We start from the raw sequence: 21661 nt of genomic DNA on the forward strand, positions 1-21661 counted from the left end.
AATAGACTTCCAAACGTGACGAGGAAAAAAAAAGGTGTTTGATGGCTTTACATCATAGGCTGACCAGGGCTATGCCAGGGCTATGCCCTTGGTTAGTGCTTTCTGATTAGCTCGTGTTTGTATGGCTATAAGAGGCTGCTACCGCCAGCCGTAAAGGATGAGCAGAGGCTGCACAGTTTGACCAGCAGGGAGCAACCGCACACCAGGCCGCTGGATGGTGTTGCTAAGAACTTGGAATTTATAACTATTATCAGACCGGCCCTGGCGGCCTCAAAACACTACCAGCCCACCGGGAAATGTTCAGACTCTCCCGACTACCACTCCGCTACTGCATATATGACTGCCAGATTTAGGTAAATTTTTGGGCTGGTGTGTACACTTTGGCCGAGGATCAGTTCCAGTTAGCAGTACTCGGGCTTGCTGAGGGCCATTGTTGTCCCTTGAAATCTTGATGTGAAACATTTGACTAAGTGACATGTCCTTATTGGTTAAAATGTGCCATTATATACAGGTAAAAGCCAGTAAATTAGAATATTTTGAAAAACTTGATTTATTTCAGTAATTGCATCAAAGGTGTAACTTGTACATTTATTCATTGCACACAGACTGATGCATTCAAATGTATTTCATTTAATTTTGATGATTGAAGTGGCAACAAATGAAAATCCAAAATTCCGTGTGTCACAAAATTAGAATATACTTAAGGCTAATAAAAAAGGGAGTTTTTAGAAAGTTGGCCACTGAAAAGTATGAAAATGAAAATACGAGCATGTCAATACAATATGGTTGGAGCTCCTTTTGCCCTCATTACTGCATAATGCGGCGTGGCATGGAGTCGATGAGTTTCTGGCACTGCTCAGGTGTTATGAGAGCCCAGGTTGCTCTGATAGTGGCCTTCAACTCTTCTGCGTTTTTGGGTCTGGCATTCTGCATCTTCCTTTTCACAATACCCCACAGATTTTCTATGGGGCTAAGGTCAGGGGAGTTGGCTGGCCAATTTAGAACAGAAATACCATGGTCCGTAAACCAGGCACGGGTAGATTTTGCGCTGTGTGCAGGCGCCAAGTCCTGTTGGAACCTGAAATCTCCATCTCCATAGAGCAGGGCAGCAGCAGGAAGCATGAAGTGCTCTAAAACTTGCTGGTAGACGGCTGCGTTGACCCTGGATCTCAGGAAACAGAGTGGACCGACACCAGCAGATGACATGGCACCCCAAACCATCACTGATGGTGGAAACTTACACAGACTTCAGGCAACGTGGATCCGTGCCTCTCTGTCTTCCTCCAGACTCGGGACCTCGATTTCCAAAGGAAATGCAAAATTGCTTTCGCAGAAAACATGAATTGGTTAGTCAGCAGCAGCAGTCCAGCTCTTTTTTTCCTTAGCCAGGTGAGACGCTTTTCGCGCTGTTTCTTGGTCAACAGTGGCTTGACACGAGGTATGCGGCAGTTGAAACCCATGTCTTAAGCGTCTCTTGGTGGTGGATCTTGAAGCATGACTCAGAGCTGTCCACTCTTGGAATCTCCCCCAAATTTTGAATGGGTTTTTTTTCACAATTGACTAGGGCGCGGTGATCCATCGCTTGTACACTTTTTCTGACCACAGTTTTCCTTCCCTTTGCCTCTCTATTAATGTGTTTGGACACAGAGCTCTGAGAAACAGCCAGCCTCTTCAGCAACTAACCTTTTGTGTCTTTCCTCCTTGTGCAATGTGTCGATGGTCGCCTTTTGGACAGCTGTCAAATCTGAAGTCTTCCCCATGTTGTGGTAGGCTTCAGAACTGGACTGAGAGACCATTTAAAGCCCTTTGCAGGTGTTGAGTTAATCAGATGATTAGTTTGTGGCACCAGGTGTCTTCAAAATTTAACCCTTACACAATATTCTAATTTTGTGACACACGGATTTTGGATTTCATTGTTGCCACTTCAATCATCAAAATTAAATGAAATAAACATTTGAATGCATCAGTCTGTGGCAATGAATAAATATAATGTACAAGTTACACCTTTTGAATGCAATTACGGAAATAATAAATCAAGTTTTTCAAAATATTCTAATTTACTGGCTTTTACCTGTATGTTCATGATCTTTTATATGTCATGGGTCTTACCTTTTCCTCCTTTCTTCTGAACAAACAAAGTTGTGTTTCCAATCATTCAGTGTTACTTACTAAAAGCATTGTGTGTTACTTTAAGGGTCAACAAATGTGTCCAATGCTTTTTCTTCCTCATAAAACATTTGTAAAGCCTTTTTTTTCTTCTTTTTTTTTTTTCTAAATGAATTGGACCCTGCATTGCATACCTTCATGCTTGCTCTGCTGTCTTCTTCTAACTTACATTTTGCTTTTCTTACTTTTTTTTATGCCTTTCTGCTACCTGTAGATTGGTGGGAGACTGTTAAAGTCGCACCAGCATGTTGCCCAAGAACTAACTAAATAGGGAGCCACTGATCAAAACATAGCACTAGTAGTAAAAAAACTCCACAGGGTATCTTTTTACAGCAGTCAACAGAATGGGCCTCATACATGAAAATGCCCATGTTCTTATCTCCTCTCATGTTCTTATTTTGTGAGGGTGACTCTCATTGATTTTTCCACCTCAGATTGAGCAAACAAGCTTCCATTTGTACATTCCTCCCCAAAAGTAAATGGTAACTAGAGCCATCAGATAAATGAAGCGGTTAAAGAGTATAGCCAAAGAATTATGACAAGTACAAGTCATGTAATGTGAGTATTCGTGAAGAAAGGCAGAAGAAGAAGAGTTCTCTGTGCATGTAAACCGCTTTCAATCTCTCTTCCACACTAAGTTAACCGTTCAGCTCTGGACTCCCATGCATTGTACGTACTCCAACAGTGAGGAGACCACAGCTGTCAATCCCATACTCACATGCAACGCTGTACCTGTAACCTGTGAACACATAGACTGCTACTACTTAACATGTGGCTTAGTCTTGTATGCGTTTCAAAAATCCCCTGAGAGATGATTGGATCTGCATGCCTTTCTCCTCCAATGCAGAGACTGTTTACCTAGCCTGTTCATCTCGATGACACTCAACACAGCATATTAGTGACGACTGGGTAGTATACCAAAATGAAGAAACTAGATTAGACTTGATAACAGAATGTAGAATTCAAGTGCACTATATTAACTGTCATCATGAGGGTTTATGTGTCCAACAGGAGCCTCTCTGTAGAGTTTGACCGACAGGGTAACTAGTGCATAGTTTACATGACTGACAACTATTTGATAAAACAAAACAAATACCAAGAGGGATCATTGAATATCTACCTTCCAGATTACTTCCAAGCATGTTTCATCTGTCTCAGCTAACAACGTGTCAGTTTCATTTATTTATTAAAGGTTCCATGACATGTTGCTCTCTGGATGCTTTTATATAGACCTTAGTGGTCCCCTAATACCATATCTGAAGTCTCTTTTATATAGACCTTAGTGGTCCCCTAATACCATATCTGAAGTCTCTTTTATGTAGACCTTAGTGGTCCCCTAATACCATATCTGACGTCTCTTTTATATGACCTTAGTGGTCCCTAATACATATCTGACGTCTCTTTATATAGACCTTAGGGTTCCATAATACTGTATCTGAAGTCTCTTTTATGTAGACCTTGTGGTCTCCATACCATATCTGAAGTCTTTTATACACTTTAGTGGTGCCCTAATACCATATCTGAAGTCTCTTTATGTAGACCTTAGTGGTCCACTAATACCATACTGAAGTCTCTTTGATATGACCTAGTGGTCCCCTAATACCCAATCTGAAGCTCTTTTATGATAGACCTTAGGCAGTCCCTCTAAACCATATCTGAAAGTGCTCTTTTATGTAGACCTTAGTGGTCTCCTAATACCATATCTGAAGTCTCTTTATATAGACTTTAGTGGTCCCCTAATACCATATCTGAAGTCTCTTTCCCGAAATTCAGCCTTGGTGCATCGACAGCTGTGATTGTTCAGAACTTAAAATAATTGTGCCATGGCGGATCATATATTGCCATGCGGAGTCGTTCAGAGTGCTGGGCGATGGGTGATCTATGAAGGATGAAATATGTTGGTCTGTCTAAACACTGTTGGTCCAGAGTAAGTTTATTTACACGTTACACAGTTAGTATGGCAGATTGCCATGAAGCTTGATTCTGAGTTGGAGTTTGGACGTAGTAAAACAATGCTGTACCTCCAGTATGAATAGTGGTTTCAGACTAGTTGCTTGTATTACGGTTCTCTGTTGATTTGTTATCGCGGTGTGCTTCAAATAGAATGATGTAAACAGCAGTGTGCCAAAACAGATGGCGACCCACCCACGAATGCCAGGTGTCCCACAACACTAGTTGCCCCTCTGTATAACCCACGTATTGTAACTACCTACCGCCCCTCCAGACAGACCAAAGGGTTAGCCGCTATCTAGCTAAATAGTGACAATTCACAGTATTGAAGCCAGAGATTTTCCTTTTAGGAAGTAGTGAGACCAAAGTCAGGAGCTACAAGAGAGTCCATTTGTTCTGTTCTATTAGGTTGTAATGGGAAAAGAATACATTAAAGCATTGATTTCATATATCCTTCTGTATTATTCGAGTAATATTCATTACTAGGATTTAAGTTATATATTCTCATTCCAATGTATCTCATGTGTGTCCTCCATGAAGGAGAGTCACAGCTGTTGTGTCCCTAAATACCAAGGTTGATTGCCATAAAGTTGAAGGACACAGTGTCCAGAGCTATGTTTCTCAATAAGGCGCAGGGTAAGAACATATCTCTTTGTTTCGTGACAAAGGCACAAGGTGGTCTGTGGCAGCTAAGATAAGTGGATGGATATGAAGAAACTGTGAGGCACGGGGCCAGACGAGTAGAAAGATGTAAAAGAGGCTCTAATAGGTCTGTGTGTTAGGTGAATTGTTTTGCTAAGATTAATTAGCATGTTTTTCCAAACAAGGTCTCCTTTGCTGGGAGAAGAGAAATTTAAGACCGGGGTTTTTACTTTGGTCCGGGTTGAGACATTGTGTGTGGGGCGCAATGTGGACGCTCCCCCTGAAAATCTTTGTGATGGGATGTCATACCCTGTGACTTGCCTGCAGAGTGTATTAGAAATAACACTGAAAATACAACTTGGTTCATTTGCTCAAGCTGTCTTTATTTGTTTCAACAAAAAAACTCACTTCAAAAACCTCTCGCATGCCTACTGTACAACTAACTAGGCCAACATGCTTTTAAGATGTTTGCTGGAGTGTTTGCAACACGCTTGCCAGTAACAGCTTTGAGAAAGCGGGATTGTAGTAATAAGTGTGTTTTTGCTGCGCATTGTTGACCAAAAATGATAGGCAACTTTAAAGCAGGTCTGACCTGGTGTATTTTGGGGTTGCCTTTTGCTTATCCAAATCATATATAAAAGAGTGCTCAATTTGCATTTCTATCATCGTAACTGTGGCTTGTCCTACTCTTCCGCATCCCAGAAGTTTCTCCGCCAGCAGCTGCGAGGAACGAACTGTGAACTTCTATTGGTCGTCCAGAGGAAGTGGGAGACACAGCAAACATGGGGTCTGATGCTCAGGGGTCTACCAACCAGTCGCAGCACAACTGAGGCCAACGGGCCCAATCGCAGAATCAACGGGAAAGGGAAGTAATATCGGTGCACAGCCATCACATGGTGACACACTTGCAGATGGATCCCCCCCCCACCCCCCCCCTTCTTTGGGTTTGTTTACAAAGCCATTGCTGAGAACTTATCTGACAGGGTGCAAAGCAATGAAGGAAGCAAAACTTTACAGAGGAAGGAATCAAAGACTCCACAGTCACTTACTCACAACCACAGTTAGACTTATAAAAAGTTACTATTCGTTTCTGCTATTCTGTGTGTTTTATATATATGACTATTTTCGATGTGCAGTTTGATCTGTTGGTTTTTGTTTTCTTTTTTTTGAATGTTCAGTTTCACAAAGCCAGAGAGTTCAGGCTTTAGAAAAAACGCTGTGTTATCTGCTGTCCCTGCGTGATCTCCCTGGCTCAGTCAGATGTTCACTGTATGTCTTTGGTCTTGTCATTCCACAGTCGTGAGTCTGTCTGCACGTATCCCCGTCCTTATTTACCCAAAGCGGTGGCCCTTTACGCATCCGTGTGACTCACCTCAATCTCTCCTCTCGGCCCTTTTTACACATCACCAATTCAAAAACAGTGATTATCACGTGCCAACTTTGTATTCATGCAGTTCCCCAACACACTTCTGGCACAGTCTGGCGTATACGCACGAGGCGTGCCGACACAACACTTTTATATGAAACAAAGCCAATGCAACACCCGGGCCAAGATACATTCTAGGGATGTTTGCCTCAGTTTCCTTCAGGAAGAAAGTAAGGCATCATTCATACAGTTTTTTGTAATCACATTCAACATGGGTTACTGATATTAATGCAGAGGCGTGTCACTGAGACATTTCATCTCTCACTAGAAGATCTGATCATGATTAATATATCAGATTAGGTTGGTCTAACTTCATTGATAAATCAAACTTAGAACATACAGAACCATGGCCAGACTTTGATTCAACCATGTGCAGATCCAGCATGACAGTCTACTAAACTATCTCAATCAGTCTATTCTTTACTTAAGATGTTGGAACCTTTGGAAGGTTCTCAACAGCGCATTGGGTGGCCGTCAGTGCCATGAAAACGCAGATGTTACAACAATTTCCGTAAGCTAATACAGTTAGTGATTGTTGATCAACGGAAAATGTACAGCGACAATCTGCTCTTTTGACCATGATTATTAAACGTTGAAGTGAATTGGCCAGATAAATTGATAATGAAAATAATTATTTCAGCTATCTGTGCTATGCAAACTGAGTAAATTGAATCTGGATGAACAGGACTGGTGTTGAGGTACAAAGCTTAAGAGAGAAGCAATAAAGATCTTTGAGTTCGAATCGTAAAGAATAATTCTAATAATGAATGAGTTATTGTTAAACTAATCATAGCGATGAAAATAAATATTGTTTTAATTGCCATATCACACACTCTATGCTAGGAGCCACAATAATTCATGCACAGAGTGGTAAAAGGACACCATGCGTACAGATGACACAAACAAGGATACGCCCCAAGGGACGATACTACTCATTGCTTCATTTCATTTTCCTTGGTCCAAGCTGTTCCGAGGGTTCGCCACCCACAGCAGACCCCTTGGTGGCACAAGGAGCTCAGCTGGGAGGCCTCACTCTCCTAAACATCTCTGTCAAACTGCCGAAGGAACAGCAGGGGGGCTCTGATGTGTGAGTTACAGTCTGAGGAGCAGGGAGCGTGACGGACTGGAGGGGGGGAAGAGGAGAGGATGAGATACCCAGGGCCCTCATTGACGAGGGCCTAAAAAGATGCTAGAATGAAAGCTGTGGATGTGGGGAGGGACCATTTATTCTTTATTTTTAATAATTTTTTAGAATTTATATAGTTTTTTCCTTAAATCTTTATCCAGGGCCCAGGAACTTGGTGCTACGCCCCTGCTGAGGAGGTGGTTTGGGCTTGGTTGCACAAGGGAAGTTGTTCAGTTTGAGAGAGTTCGAGGTGGAGCGCAGTGCGCATGGGTAGACAAAATTGTAGAAAAAGAAAATGTGGAAAGAAAAGTGAAAGTGCTGGGCGGCGTACTAAGCAGTGTCAGCCAGACGTGTGCTGTGGCGATTATGTGAAATGAGTGAGAGATTCCAGTTCGCAGCATTCACAACTTTCAGTCTAAGAGGAAACGGTTAATACTATACCTATGTATCTGTATAATGACAATATTGGCCTGATAATGTTTACATAAAACAATTGTTGCTGTGAAAAATTGAGGGGCTGGCGTTTGATGCCTTTTGGCGATTTATTCCAAAGCACCAATGTATCGTTAAAATAGCAGGAGAAAGCGCTAATAGCTCATTGAATTAGGTTTTAACTTTTGCAGCCAAGGCTATGTTATATACAAGGTTGAGTATAGTATGATTTTATAAAGATAAGATCACATGTTTTTCAATGGGGCATGGATTATTTGGAATGTCACTTTCCAATTCAGGACTGTAGACCTTTAAAGTCATACTATATACAGTTGGACCTGCATCCAAGCATCACGAGGTTTTCATCCATTACTGAGCATCATCATAACATAGTGTCTCAAAATTGCATTCAAATCATGGCTTCTTTGCCAGGACAATCCATGTCAGCTGATTGTCACTGTAATTTTTTTTTTTTGCATATAAATAAATGCGTTTAATGGCCATTTATGTATAAGCTAGATGGGGGGTGTGTAACTGGGGTCATACATGTCATTTCTCAGCCTGTTTGCAGCATCACAACGTGAAAAGGTAATCAAACACATTTACTCAGTTTACCCAATACAGTTTTAGCGTACTTGCACTTTTACTGGAGTATTTTTCATTTTATGCTTTATACTTTACTACATTTACAGGAGGAACTATTTAGCTTACTATTCAATTTTTTGACAAACTGTGGGTATACTATTAGGATTTCAATTCTCCTCTAAATTTTCAGATGGTTTAATTCCAAGAATCAAATACAATTATGTATATTTTCATACCAAGGAATCATTTAGAACTCTTAAATAGGGCGTCACCATTAGGGAGTCTAGGTTAGGAAACACTGATGACTGCCAAACCCCTATATAAACTCTCCACTCGACCATAACTACCACGTGAAATGATTCCTTTCCATTTACTTCTGCATTAGTGTAACTAATAATGTCATAGTTTAACTATTAATCTAGTACCGGTGGCATTTTGCCATGATTTTGAATGCCAGCCTTAGTTATTTGTTATTTTTTACAATCGTATTGTTATTTTATGCTTTAGTATCCATCCCGATAGTGGCGGAGGCTCACCGTCAGCTCGGCTGCGCGCGGTGCACGCTGGGTAAGACACGTGTGATAGACGCATCCAGGGCCAGCGCGCTGTCGATGACGGGTACGCGCTGAAGCGCGTGCCGTGTGGCAACAGTTTCGAACGCACTCGGACGCACTGGAGATCGTGGATGCAGCACGTCTCGGACATCTCTGGGCTTATTTACAGACGTTGCAGAACCAAACGATACCTCGACTAGAAACCGAGCGGGTAGGAAAGAGGGGCGGCCGCTGAAGCACGGGGGCTAGCGCGCATACCGCGTGAAACTAGCTGGGTTGGTAAAGACGAAAGACGTCTACGCACAGAAAGAACGACGAGCGCTGCACGGAGGAGCGTCGAGATATAGGAAAGAGCAAGAGAGTTCATGTGGAGTCAACTCGTCAAAGAAAAGAGTTAGAAAAGGTAACCTTTAAACAGTTGACAAAGCAACCCGTATTGTAGTCACCCCTAGCGCCAGACGTTGTCACACTTGGTAGGAGGTGTATTTTTGAGAATTGAGGAACTAATATGATGCTCTTGTATGATTTAAAAAGGAAAGCGTTAGAGCGTATAAGAAAACAACCGTATTGACGTCGAAGGCTAATCTGGTTATCTAAATTGACAGGAGCCTGTAATAAAGGTGGAAGGGGTTAGTGGAGGAGTATGGCCCTTTTAATGTAACGTGGAGAGTGTTGTCACTGCACTACAGCTTAAAGTGGTCAGGGGCTTGGCTAAATAGCACAACGGATGAGAGCAACGGGGTGATGTTATTAACGACCCTTCATTTTGAACCGGAGCAGCTGTGTGTGTTGGAAGGGTTAAGGTTAACAATGTGTTGACCAATAAATGCAAGGTGCGCAAGCTGTAGATTGTCGTTCTCCAGAGACCGAGGCCCCTGAATCTACTCGTGAATAGATGGAAGTCTACCACCCCAGCCACCCCCAGCATACTCGCTGGGTATGAGAGCCAAACGTCTCTGACTACTTTAACAGAGGTATGAACTGTTTAAGTGACAAGGGACAGTCAAAAAATTTATACACTTTAGGAGGAAAAGGAACTTCAAATTATGAAGTTGCTCGGGGGCACCAGTCTCAAAAGTACATTTATACTAGGCAGTACGTCGAGCTGCACTCCAAAAAATCCCAACAACACATTTAGCAATGTGGTGGCATTTTGCGATAGGTAATCGAGTGGTCAACAGCAATATGGCAAACACAGCGTAAGCGAGGAGAAGGATTACCGCTTAATTGGCGTTCAACCTAACTGGGAATTTCTATTTTTTAGGCCTCTGTTTGCAAAGAGATTACTTGATAATACTTCGTCGTGTAGCAATTGTTTGAGTTACGCGGTAAAGCAGAGTTCATAAAGAGAAAGTTTAGAGAGACAGACTAAGCATAGGCCATGTTAAAACCACAGGACTCAGGAGGGACTATATCATATCTGATATCTGTCCATGGCACAAACAACAAAAAGTCTACTTCTGTTGCTATGAATGTTACACTGTCAGATCAAATATTGGTGAGTACCCTAATTACTGATTTCTGTTATATATGAGGCGTTAACAATATTATATAATATGATAGAGCAGGGTTTTGGTTACCAGAGGCATCTTGAGGTAAAGCTTCCTTTGGAATGATGCCCAACATATATTGTTAATTGTATAAGACCACTCCAGAACTGTTTTAGAGGAAACCATAATTACGCAATCGACAGTGCAAGTCTAGGAAGTTTAATAGGCACTTATTTGAAATCTTACCAAATATAGAGCCGTTTTACTGAATATATGGGGAACTGGGTGAGTAAAATGAAGTATGGGAAAGGGGTGACTTCACCCCGGCTGCAAGAGCTTGGAAGTATTACGGATGATGTCCCAGGAATGACTAACTCTGAGTGGCTCGGTGGTATATTAAAAAAAATAAAATAAATACTGTAGATTTAACATCAACGTGTAAAAAAAATATAGCAATGTTAAATGTGGACATCTCCTACACGGTAAACCTTTTCCAAGCGCATGGGGGGTGGGGGTGAGCTCAGAGATGACCAAAATACAATATTAGAAACAAACAAGGTCATTTTCTGCATTTGTGGTGAATTGTCTGCAACAGTTTGGTTCACATTTCTGCATATTATAATGTCTTTCTGGGGGGTGGTTCCATGGACCAGTTTGATTATTTAAAGTACGCGAGGCCCCATTCACAGTAAGAATTGATGATGGAATAGTAGACAATCAAATTGGATAAGAACAGAAGAGTTCTGCATTTTTACTCCCTTCATACTTTCAGTTACTTTTAATTACTTGAAGATACTATAAATGTTAAAAGGTCTGTATCTGCACAGGAGGTGAGGGAAAGTATTTTAAAAGTGTTGGTAAGACTTAATATAATTGATTAAAAAAACACACACAGGTGAAAGGTTGATGGAAACTTTAAGAGGTGACGATTCTGCAACTTCTCTTGTTGAGCTGGGGATAAGGGCTAACAGGAAACAAGCCAACATGCCATTCCGAATCGACAAATATGGCTGGGCACCCTGGGCCCATCTTAACAAGATCGCATCAGCCTGCAAGTTTCAAGAAATCCAAATCCGTGTGGAGACGAGTGGGACAGCTAAACCTAGTCAAATTCAAAGAACCATGGGGGGAGAGAAGAACAGCTGTGTCTGTGGATTGAGCCACCCCAGTAGGGATACAAAGAGAGCAATCTTCATTTTGTTTGGCCAACAGGGAACCGAGTATCTCAGAATGGTGCAAAGAAATCACATTGATAGACGTAGATGTGACATGATGTAGCAAACATGTATTAAGGTAGTATGAAAGCACTGTAAAAAAAGCTCAACTGTAATTTGGTGAGTGTAATTTACAAAATGAATCTCATTGCTGATCTCGCTTTGAATCAACATAAAAGGATTTTTGGCAGCCCCTTGTGGCAAAGTGGTAGGTGTCCACAGCACGTACACACAGTCGGTGTCATAAAGATATTAAATCTGGTTAGCCCAAGCTTGCGTTTTAGAAGCGATTGAGTATAAAAAGGACAAACTTTAGTGCTATTTTTCTTTTTTACAGCTGTGTTGGCTGATTCATGGCCCCCAGTATCAAACAATTAACACACAGGATATAACATCAATGTCTCTCTAATGAAAAATCTCCTCTGTCCTTTAACTGGCTAACATGTCATGTAAAAGTTTGCCTGGGGAAAGTAACCATCAATGGTTCATTGTGATTTGCAAGGGAATATACCATGGTGACCGAGGATAAAGTGCTCCCATTATGCGTTATTTTCAGGTTCAAATTGTATTTGAGGTGTACCGAATAGGTTAAATGGGTGTAATTTCAAAAAAACATCGATTTTTGTTGGTTGTACTGCATATTGCTGACAGCTCCTCTTTCACCCGTTGTTTGTTGCGCTCTCTGTTTTAGCCCAGAGGGAGACATCGCAACTTCTGGTCCATCTTTGTTGGCCGTCGCACCATGCTGCTAGTGGCTAGCACAAACCTTCTCAATGACAAAATATAGCTAAACACACACAATTCACTCTAATCTACAAAAGGAATTTATCGAACTACTACTGTCCCTCGTTGAAGGTAATTCCGTGCAAAAGTTGGAAGTGCTCCCTCCGTTTAGCGATGTCTAAACGAACTGATGTGGTAGTAAACTAAGAGTGGTTAGCACACCAGTGTTTCAGCCAATGAAGTAGATAGAAACGGCAGCGACCAGCTCACCGCGTGACTGAAGGCAGGAAACCATTCAGAAACCGTTAGTTAACTCAAAACACGCTGGATGTTTTTCCGAGTTCATATGCAGTGTTAACCACCAGGATCACAACTACACACCCCAAATCCCATTTTTTCATAAATGGACACTTTAACAATACAATATAGAAGAAATAGCCAATGCGTCTTGCGATGGTTTGCTGTCTATAAGTAGGATTATAAAAAGGCATCAGTTTAATTGAGGACGAAGTTTCATAACTAGGTTGAATCCTTGTAGGCTGGCTCTAAACCTTGTCTCTCCACAGGGGGGAATTGTGGAGTTATATGTTAAAGTGGGAAAGGATGGACTCCAAAGTAAGTATGTAAACCATATCAGACGGATGCATGGATGAAAGAAACCGTTGCGACAGTGCATTATTCCCAGAGTGTACGGCCAGATTATACATATGCACAGAAAAGGGAGTATGCAAATGAAAATCCATCCCAATACTGTAGTGCTCATTAACACAAGATAACACAGCATATGCACACACTGCTGTTGGGATGGTCATGTGAGAAAAGTCATAGTGTTTTGTTTTTTAACAAAGTTCTGAAAGGAAGAGGAAATGTTTTGTTTATTAATTATCTGTTATTGGTGTTATTGAAATGCCTGAACAATACATGAATTAATGGAACCATATAGCCTACTTTTTGTGAACCCCCCCAGGTAAGCACATGGGAGCCTGAGGGAACACATTATGGACCAGACGGCTTGGTTCCAGGCCTTTGAAGAGAAGTAAGACTCCAATCCACAATGTAATAATAAAAAGGTTTTTTGGACAAATAGTGGAGCTAAAGGCAGAAAAATCATTTTCTTAATTAACATTAATCACCAAGATATCAGACGTCAGCATGCCCGAATCCAAGACCTCTGTCCAACTGGTATTACAATGGGGTCCTGGGTTGTTGGATTGTAACTAAATATCATATGCAAAACAAAAGTCCCATCTAGAGGCAAGAAAGTCAAATGTTGCCTCTATAACTCATCACAAAGGCAAGTCAGACAGGCATCTGTCCAATTCAAATTGTGGTGTAAATTCAAACATTCTCTATGTTGAATGTTCATGCAAAAATTAAACAGGTGTGTGCGTAGTTGTTTCCACAGGTGTCATATTCTGGTGGATGATAAAAATGGTTTTATGAGATGTCATGAAATTCAAAGGAAGCGACATCACCAAACAAAACGTTACCCCTTGGGACATGATTGAATAAAAATTAAAATAAAGCAATTGTACTAGTCTAGGTATTGCCTACAACCACCAAACGCAACATGATTTGAATAATGACCACAGAATTGACTCAAACAGCTTGTTCTTTATTATTCTGCCGTAACAGCATCACACAACTAGAAACATTCAAAATTGAGGCCATCGAACATGACCGTGTCGATATTTAGTAGCAGCCCTAAGCGTTTAGCTGCAAGCGGTTTCTTTCCGCATTGTGGATGTATTTTGTGTTGGGGTGTCTTCGCGTTTTACCCACCTGGATCGGTGGAATTTGTAAGAACCAAAAACAGGGAGCCAGTAGTAAACCCAGCTGACTCCATAGTGTACTAGCGTTCAGAAATCTCCACAGGTTCCATAAATGTATCCCCTGGTAATTCATGAAACATTTCAGACAGTGTTCAACGCGAAGAAGAACAGCCTTCAATGGTCGCAAAACTACAGTATGGTACACATAGTCGACATTTGCAATAGCCTTTTTTTAACATTGTTGCTGGCTTTTTAGAGAGCACAGAGAGAGAAAACTTGGGGCACAGGAGGGAAAAGGACCAAAGCCAACAAGCCTCACTGGTTGCAGGGTAAAGTTTGCGGTGCAATAAAAAGTTACCAGTTTGCTTATATTACGAACGTATACATGTCTTAAGAACCACTCTTGTTTCCTTTCCTACCCTTGTAGAACCTGTCTACGTCATTAGTCGTGGCAAGAGACATTATATACTGTAAAAGTACAGAGAACCGAGGTGCTGTGTAGGGTACAATACTCCCCGTACAGTTCCGCACTCTGAGCCGGTTACATCAATAGTAAGGAAATAGTCAAAACAGCCATGTCGTCTGGACTGCTATTACAGTAGTAATTAGCCTTTGCATTCTGCAACCTGTCCGCTCCTCCTGTACTCCAAATCTTCGTGATGAAGCTCTCAATGGTCGGATCTCTGATATATATTCAGGATATGTCTACAACTGGTCTCCGCAAGTGACTCACAAGGACCCAGAGCAACTGGGGCTGCCGACGCTCTCCCGTGACACGCTCTCTGCTCCCCGATGAAGCGCGAAGCGTAAGCCGTACGTGCGACTCGCAGGCACGAGCCGCAACTTGCCACTAGGAAGCAGACCCTACGCAGGGCACAGTTCAGTGACCTGGACTCAAACACCTGCCAAAGTCCACAGGAGCTGGGAGGCCGGGGGGAGGACGACAGAGGAGGAGAGGAGGAGGAGGAGGAGGAGGAGAGGAGGAGGAGGAGGAGGAGGAAGGAGGGGAGGAGGAGAAGACGGGCGGGCTCTCAGGAGCATAAGAGAAGAGTGGATGCCACTTTAAAATGTACACGTAAGGTGTGTCAGTGGTCAGCCGAGTAGACTCTTACACCATCACGACCCACTGTTACGAAACTCGCCGTGAGCCTTTTTGACTGAATGATAGCTGCCAGAAGCTTGTTTTTTTTTTTTTACCAGGAATCAGCCTAAACATGAAACTACCCGCTCCTGGCCGATAAAGAGAAAAATAATGCAGGGTCACCAATCTAGCCTGTATAAAGATATGTTGCATCCAAGCATAACATCCTGCACCTACATACTCAACATGTCCCAACTATTGTTCAACATACGTTGGTAAATAAAAAGTCGTTGTAGTATCTGTTTCGGCGCACTCCTTTTCACATTCACTTCTTTGCAGTCTGGTGATGCGGTAACACAGTAAAGCCTGATGACTCAATTCTAGCAGCTATCAACAGTATGCTTACACGTGGCAGGGTAGAAATGCAATTGAAAAGGGTTTTGTGACGGTTACAGAGCTGCTTGGTGCCGTGTTGCATGTTTTGAACGTTGGTCATACTAAGGCATGCTTTGTGATTGGATATCTTGAGGGCGTAGTGTCACGACATATTGTAAGTCTTGTGTTGTTTGCGTACTGTGAATATTCACCGGAAAAATAGTAGGCCATTTAGTACTATGGTTTCATTAAATGATTTTGGACAGACTAAAAATCTCATGTAATGAATGTTAGTTTGAATTCTAAAGCAACTGTATACACTTTGAAGTCTCGTTGTAAAACATAATTTAACACACATTTGCTTAAATTTGGCAATCATAGCAGATGGAAGATAATAAATGAATATGTTACAAGACAGATTCAGAGTGGTAAACCCTCCCAAACAAAAAAGCTGGGAGTGCAGATGTGGAACCTGGCAATCCGCACAACGGGCAAGATTATGCATCAATTGCAGTGACAGACTATAATCGATTAATGCATCTTGTGTTATTTGATTTTCCGGTCGCATCGCTTACTAGTTATTAATTATGATTTTGCCTTTCATGCTGTGTCTCTGTTCAGGAAAGTGTCTTTTTTTAAGAGAAGATAGAAATAAAAAGGGGAGTTAATCTATATATGATGCTATGAATTGTGTGATTAAAAAAACCATGTGGCAACGATAAAAAATTACTAATATTGAGGAGGGTGACGCACTCGGGTATTGAAATCGGATGGAATCGTGACAAGGATAACTCGTTAATGGAATCGTGCGACCAGTGAAGATTCATCCTCCTACCTCAGAAGCACCTAGAGCTATCTGCTCCGCAGCCAAATATCTGCCTGTGTCCGTTTATAATCATCTATCAGAGCAGAGACAATCTGTCCAGGTCAGTCCAGGAACGGTTAATCAATAACAGTACACATGGGATGGGTTTGAGCAATCAATGTCCAACTGCACTACCCGTTCCTTCTCCTCTCATCTCTCTCTTCTCTCTCTGTGGCTGTTCTCCGTCTGAATGGCTCAGGACAAGGAGAGGAAGACTGGTGGAGCTCCGCCTCAGACCAGACGGGGTCACTGAATCAGTGAAGCAGATGACGGCCTGGAGGCCACAGCGGCCCAGGGAACGTGACCGTCACAGAGTCACCCTCAACTCCTCCAGTGTTCCAAGAGTCGAGAGTGGCCAAGGCTTCTTCAGAGACGGGCCCTGGAGGTCATATGTGATGTACTGAGTAGGATGGTAGGAGGGAAAACGGAGGCTTGAGCTGTGGTGTAATCACAGTGGTGGGTATCGAGGGCAGGGTTTGTGTTTTCTTTCCTCTCTTACTCTGTTCTTCCCCTCCATGTATTCCAGCCTGCGTCGAGTGGGTTCCCAGTTACCATGCCACAGACGTCACACTGTTAACATAAGCTGCACTCCAGTTCAATGTTCGATAGTTCCCAGTTTGAGGCTATTCCCTTTTGATATAGTAGGACTGAGTGAACGAGACGCGCCCAGATGGTTTGCGTTAAACACAGAAACATTGAGAAGCCTAGTACTAGAACTCTTGGAAAGGGCAGGCACTTTAAAAAAAATACCAGTGTAAGGTATTGGATGAACATCTGTCTATCATTGACTGTTTTAAAGAACAGTCAAACAACCCTAAACGATTACGTCACATTCTTCCACAGAGAAAAAAAAAAAAAATGGTTGAAACAGGAGACCAACCTAAGTGGCCAATGGAGGTAAAAACCTTATAAATATGGGAACCGATGTGAGCGGCTTGCGGCCATAGGTCGGAGTGGGACCAAATATAATTTTGGTGGGTGGTGGGAGGGGGTCAGAGTAGCTCCGGTGATGAATGAACAACACACAGAACAGAAAACACTGACTTCCTTAAAGTTCCTAGACGAGTGGAGGGTTAGGTGTTAGCTTTGGTTGCTCAAGAAGTAGGCTACCCACAGCTGGTGTCTTGATCAAAACTTTGTGGTAGGCTTTTCCATCAATAGACTCACACGCTGTTTTTATGTTACGGTTGTTAGCAATAGACTCCAAAGTGACGAGCGGAAAAAAAAAGGGGTTTGTTGATGGCTTTAATCATAGGTGACCAGGGCTAGCCAGGGCTATGCCCTGTGGTTAGTGCTTTCTGATTAGCGTAGTGTTGATGGCTATAAGAGCGTGCTACCGCACAGCCGTAAGGAGAGCAGAGGCTGCCACAGTTTGACCGCAGGGCGCAACCGCACACCAGGCCGCTGGATGGTGTTGCTAAGAATTTGGAATTATAACTATGATCAGACCGGCACTGGCGGCCTAAAACACTACCCGCCCAACGGGAAAGTCGACTCACGACTACCACTCCGCTACATGCATATATGACTGCCAGTGTTAGGAAATTTTGGGTGCGTGTGTACACTTTGGCCGAGGGAGGATCAGTTCCAGTTAGCAGAACTCGGGCTTTGCTGAGGGCCATGTTGTCCCTTGATCTTTGATGGAAACATTTGCTAAGGGACATGTCTGATTGGTTAAATGTGACCATTATATACAGGTAAAAGCCAGTAAAAATAGAATATTTTCTGAAAAACTTGATTTATTTTCAGTATTGCCATTCAAAGGGTAACTTGTACATTTATTCCTGCACACAGCACTGATGCATTCAAAGTGTTTTCATTAATTTGAGATGTGAAGGGCAACAAATGAAAATCCAAAATTCCGTGTGGTCACAAACATTGAATAGTACTTAAGGCTAATCCACAAAAAGGGGATTGTTTTTAGAAAGGTTGGCCACTGAAAAGTTGAAAAATGAAAAAAAAAAAAAAATAGAGCAGTACAATATCAATACTTGGGTTGGAGCTCCTTTTGCCCTTCACTTACTGCATGATGCGGATCGTGCGGGCATGGCATGTAGATGAGTTTCTGGCACTGCTCAGGTGTTATGAGGATCCCCGGTTGCTCTGATAGTGGCTTCAAACTTCTTCTGCGTTTTGTGGGTCGGCATTCGACATCTTCTTTCACAATTACCCCACAGATTTTCTATGGGGCTAAGGTTCCGGGGAGTGGCTGGCCAATTTAGAAACACGAAATACCATGTCCGTAAACAGGACGGGTTAGTAGATTTTGCGCTGTGTGCAGGCGCCAAGTCCTGTGGAACTGAAATCGTCCTAGTCTCCATAGAGCAGGAGCAGCAGGAAGCATGGAAGTGCTCTAAAATTGACTGGTAGACGGCGGCGTTGACCCTGGATTCTCAGGAAAAGAGTGGACGACACCGCAGATGACATGGCACCCCACAACCATCAACGGAGGTGGAAACTGTACACGACTTCAGCAACGTGGATCCGTGCTCATCCTGCTTTCCTCCAGACTCTGGGACTGATTCCAGGAAATGCCAAAATTTGACTTTCGCCAGAAAACCATGAAGTTGGTTAGTCAGCTAGCAGAGTCCAGCTCCTTTTTTTCCTTAGCACAGGTGAGACGCTTTCCGCGTTTCTTGAGTCAAAGGGCTTGACACGAGGTATGCGGCAGTTGAAACCAGTCTTGCAAGATTCTCTTGGTGGTGGATCTGAGCAGACTGATCCAGACAGCTGTCCACTCCTTGGGAATCTCCCCCACATTTTGAATGGGGTTTTTTTTCACAATTGGACTAGGGCGCGGGTGATCCGATCGCTGTACAACTTTTTCTGACCACAGTTTTCCTTCCCTTTGCCTCTGCTATAATGTGTTTGCGACACAGAGCTCTAGAGAACAGCCAGCCTCTCAGCCAACACCTTTTGTGTCTTTCACCTCATGTGCAGTTGTCGATGGTCGCCTTTTGGAAGCTGTCAAATCTGAAGTCTTCACATGTTTGGTAGTTCGAGAACTGGGACTGAGAGACCATTAAAGCCCTTTGCAGGTGTTGTGAGTTAATCAGATGATTAGTTTGTGGCAACCAGGGTCTTCCAAATTTAACCCTTACACAATATTCTAATTTTGTGACACACGGCAATTTTGGATTCATGTGCCATTCAACACAAAATTAAATGAAATAAAACATTTGAATGAAATCAGTCTGTGGCAATGAATAAATATAATGTTACCAAGTTACACCTTTTGAATGCAATTACGGAATAATAAATCAACGTTTTTCAAATATTGACATTAATGGCTTACCTGTATGTCATGTCTGTTTTATGTCAGGGTCTTACCCTTTCTCCTTCTTCTGAACAAACAAAGTGTGTTCAATAATTCAGTAGTTTACTATAAAAGCATTGTTATTACTTTAAGGGTCAACAATGTGTCCATGCTTTTTCTTCTCATAAAACATTTGTTAAAGCCTTTTTTTTCTTCTTTTTTTTTTCTAAATGAATGGACCGGCATTGCATACCCTTAATGTTGCTTGCTGTTCTTTAACTTTGCATTGTGCTTATTTACTTTTTTATGCCTTTTGCTACTTAGATTGGGGGAGACTGTTAAGTCGCACCAGCATGTTGCCAAGAACTAACTAAATAGGGAGCCACTGACTCAAAAACATAGAACTAGTAGTAAAACAACTCCCACAGGGTTAATCTTTTTTACAGCAGGTCAACAGAATGGGCCTAACATGAAAAATGCCAATTCTTATCTCCTCTTCATGTCTTTTGTGGAGGGGACTCTCATTGATTTTCCACATCAGATGGCAAACAACGTTCCATTGTACCTCTCCTCCCCAACAAGTAAATGGTAACTAGAGCCAGTCAGATAAATGAAGCAGGTTAAAGAGTATAGCACAGAATTATGGAAAGTACAAAAGTCTGAAGTGAGTATTCGTGAAGAAGGCAGAAGAAGAGAGTTCTGTGGCATTGTAAACAGCTTCAATCTCTCTTACACACTAAGTAACCGGTTAGCTTCTGGACTCCCATGCATTGTACGTACTCCAAACAGTGAGGAGGACCAAGCTGTCAATCCCATATTCATGCAAGCTGTAACCTGTAACCTGTTTGAACACATAGACTGTATACTAACATGTGCTTAGTTTTGTATGCGAGTTTTCAAAATCCCCTGAGAGATGATTGGATCTGCATGCCTTTCTCCTCCAATGCGCGAGACGTTTACCTAGACTGTTCATCTCTGATGACACTAACAAGCATATTAGTGAGCATCGGGTAGTATACCAAAATGAAGAAACTAGATTGGACTTGATAACAGAATGTAGAATCAAAGGCACTATATTAAACTGTCATCATGAGGGTTATGTGTCCAACAGGCCTCTCTGTTAGAGTTACCGACAGGGTAACAGTGGAACATAGTTTACCTAGGCTGAAATATTGATAAACAAAAAAACTACCAAGAGGGATCATGAATCTAACTTCCAGATACTTCCAAGCCTGTTTCATACGCGTGATCAGCTAACAAGTGTATTTCATTTATTATTAAAGCGTTCAGACATGTTGCTCTTGGATGCTTTTATAGAGACCCTTAGTCGGTCCCTAATACCATAGCTGAAGGCTATTTTATATAGACATTAGTGGTCCCTAATACCATAGCATGAAGTCTCTTTTATGAGACCTAGTGGTCCTAATACTATTGACGTCTCTTTTATATAGCCATTAGTGTCCTCTATAACCATATCTGACGTCTCTTTATATTCGACCTTAGTGGCCCTAATACATATCTGCAACGTCTCTTTAATAGACCTTAGTGTTCATAATACTGTATCTGAAGTCCTTTTATGTAGAACTTGTGGTTCTACATCAATCTGAAGTCTCTTTATACACTTTAGTGGTGCCCACTAATCCATATCGAAGCTCTCTTTATGTGACCTAGTGGTCCACTAATACCAATCTGAAGTCTCTTTGTCATATCGACCTTGTGGTCCCCTAATACCATATCTGAAGTCTCTTTTATATAGACCTTAGTGCGTCCTAACAATCTGAAGTGCTGCTTTTATGTAGACCTTAGTGGTCTTCCTAATACCATATCTGAACGTTTCTTTCATAGACTTTAGTGGTCCACTATACCATTATCTGAAGTCTCTTCCCGAAATTCAGCCTTGGTGCAGAATACAGCCACTAGAAGCCCGTCCACAGTGAGCTGTCCTTAGTATGTGCCATGTCTTTGTCTGTTAGCTTTTTTATATGATATTGAGGAGTAGATGAG

The 21661-nt window shown here is 42.1% G+C and overlaps 1 protein-coding gene across 1 annotated transcript in view; it reads left to right on the forward strand.

Annotated features, from left to right (window-relative positions):
* The window catches only part of josd1 (Josephin domain containing 1), a 34851-nt gene extending 29227 nt beyond the window's left edge, over positions 1-5624 (forward strand). Inside the window, exon 5 of the mRNA XM_032501641.1 lies at positions 5590-5624. The gene's annotated coding sequence lies outside the window, so the exon portion shown is untranslated. The remainder of the gene's footprint in view (positions 1-5589) is intronic.
* Positions 5625-21661: the final 16037 nt, after the last annotated feature.

Source organism: Etheostoma spectabile, chromosome 21 (genome assembly GCF_008692095.1).
Source record: "Etheostoma spectabile isolate EspeVRDwgs_2016 chromosome 21, UIUC_Espe_1.0, whole genome shotgun sequence".
Taxonomy (NCBI): Eukaryota; Metazoa; Chordata; class Actinopteri; order Perciformes; family Percidae; genus Etheostoma; species Etheostoma spectabile.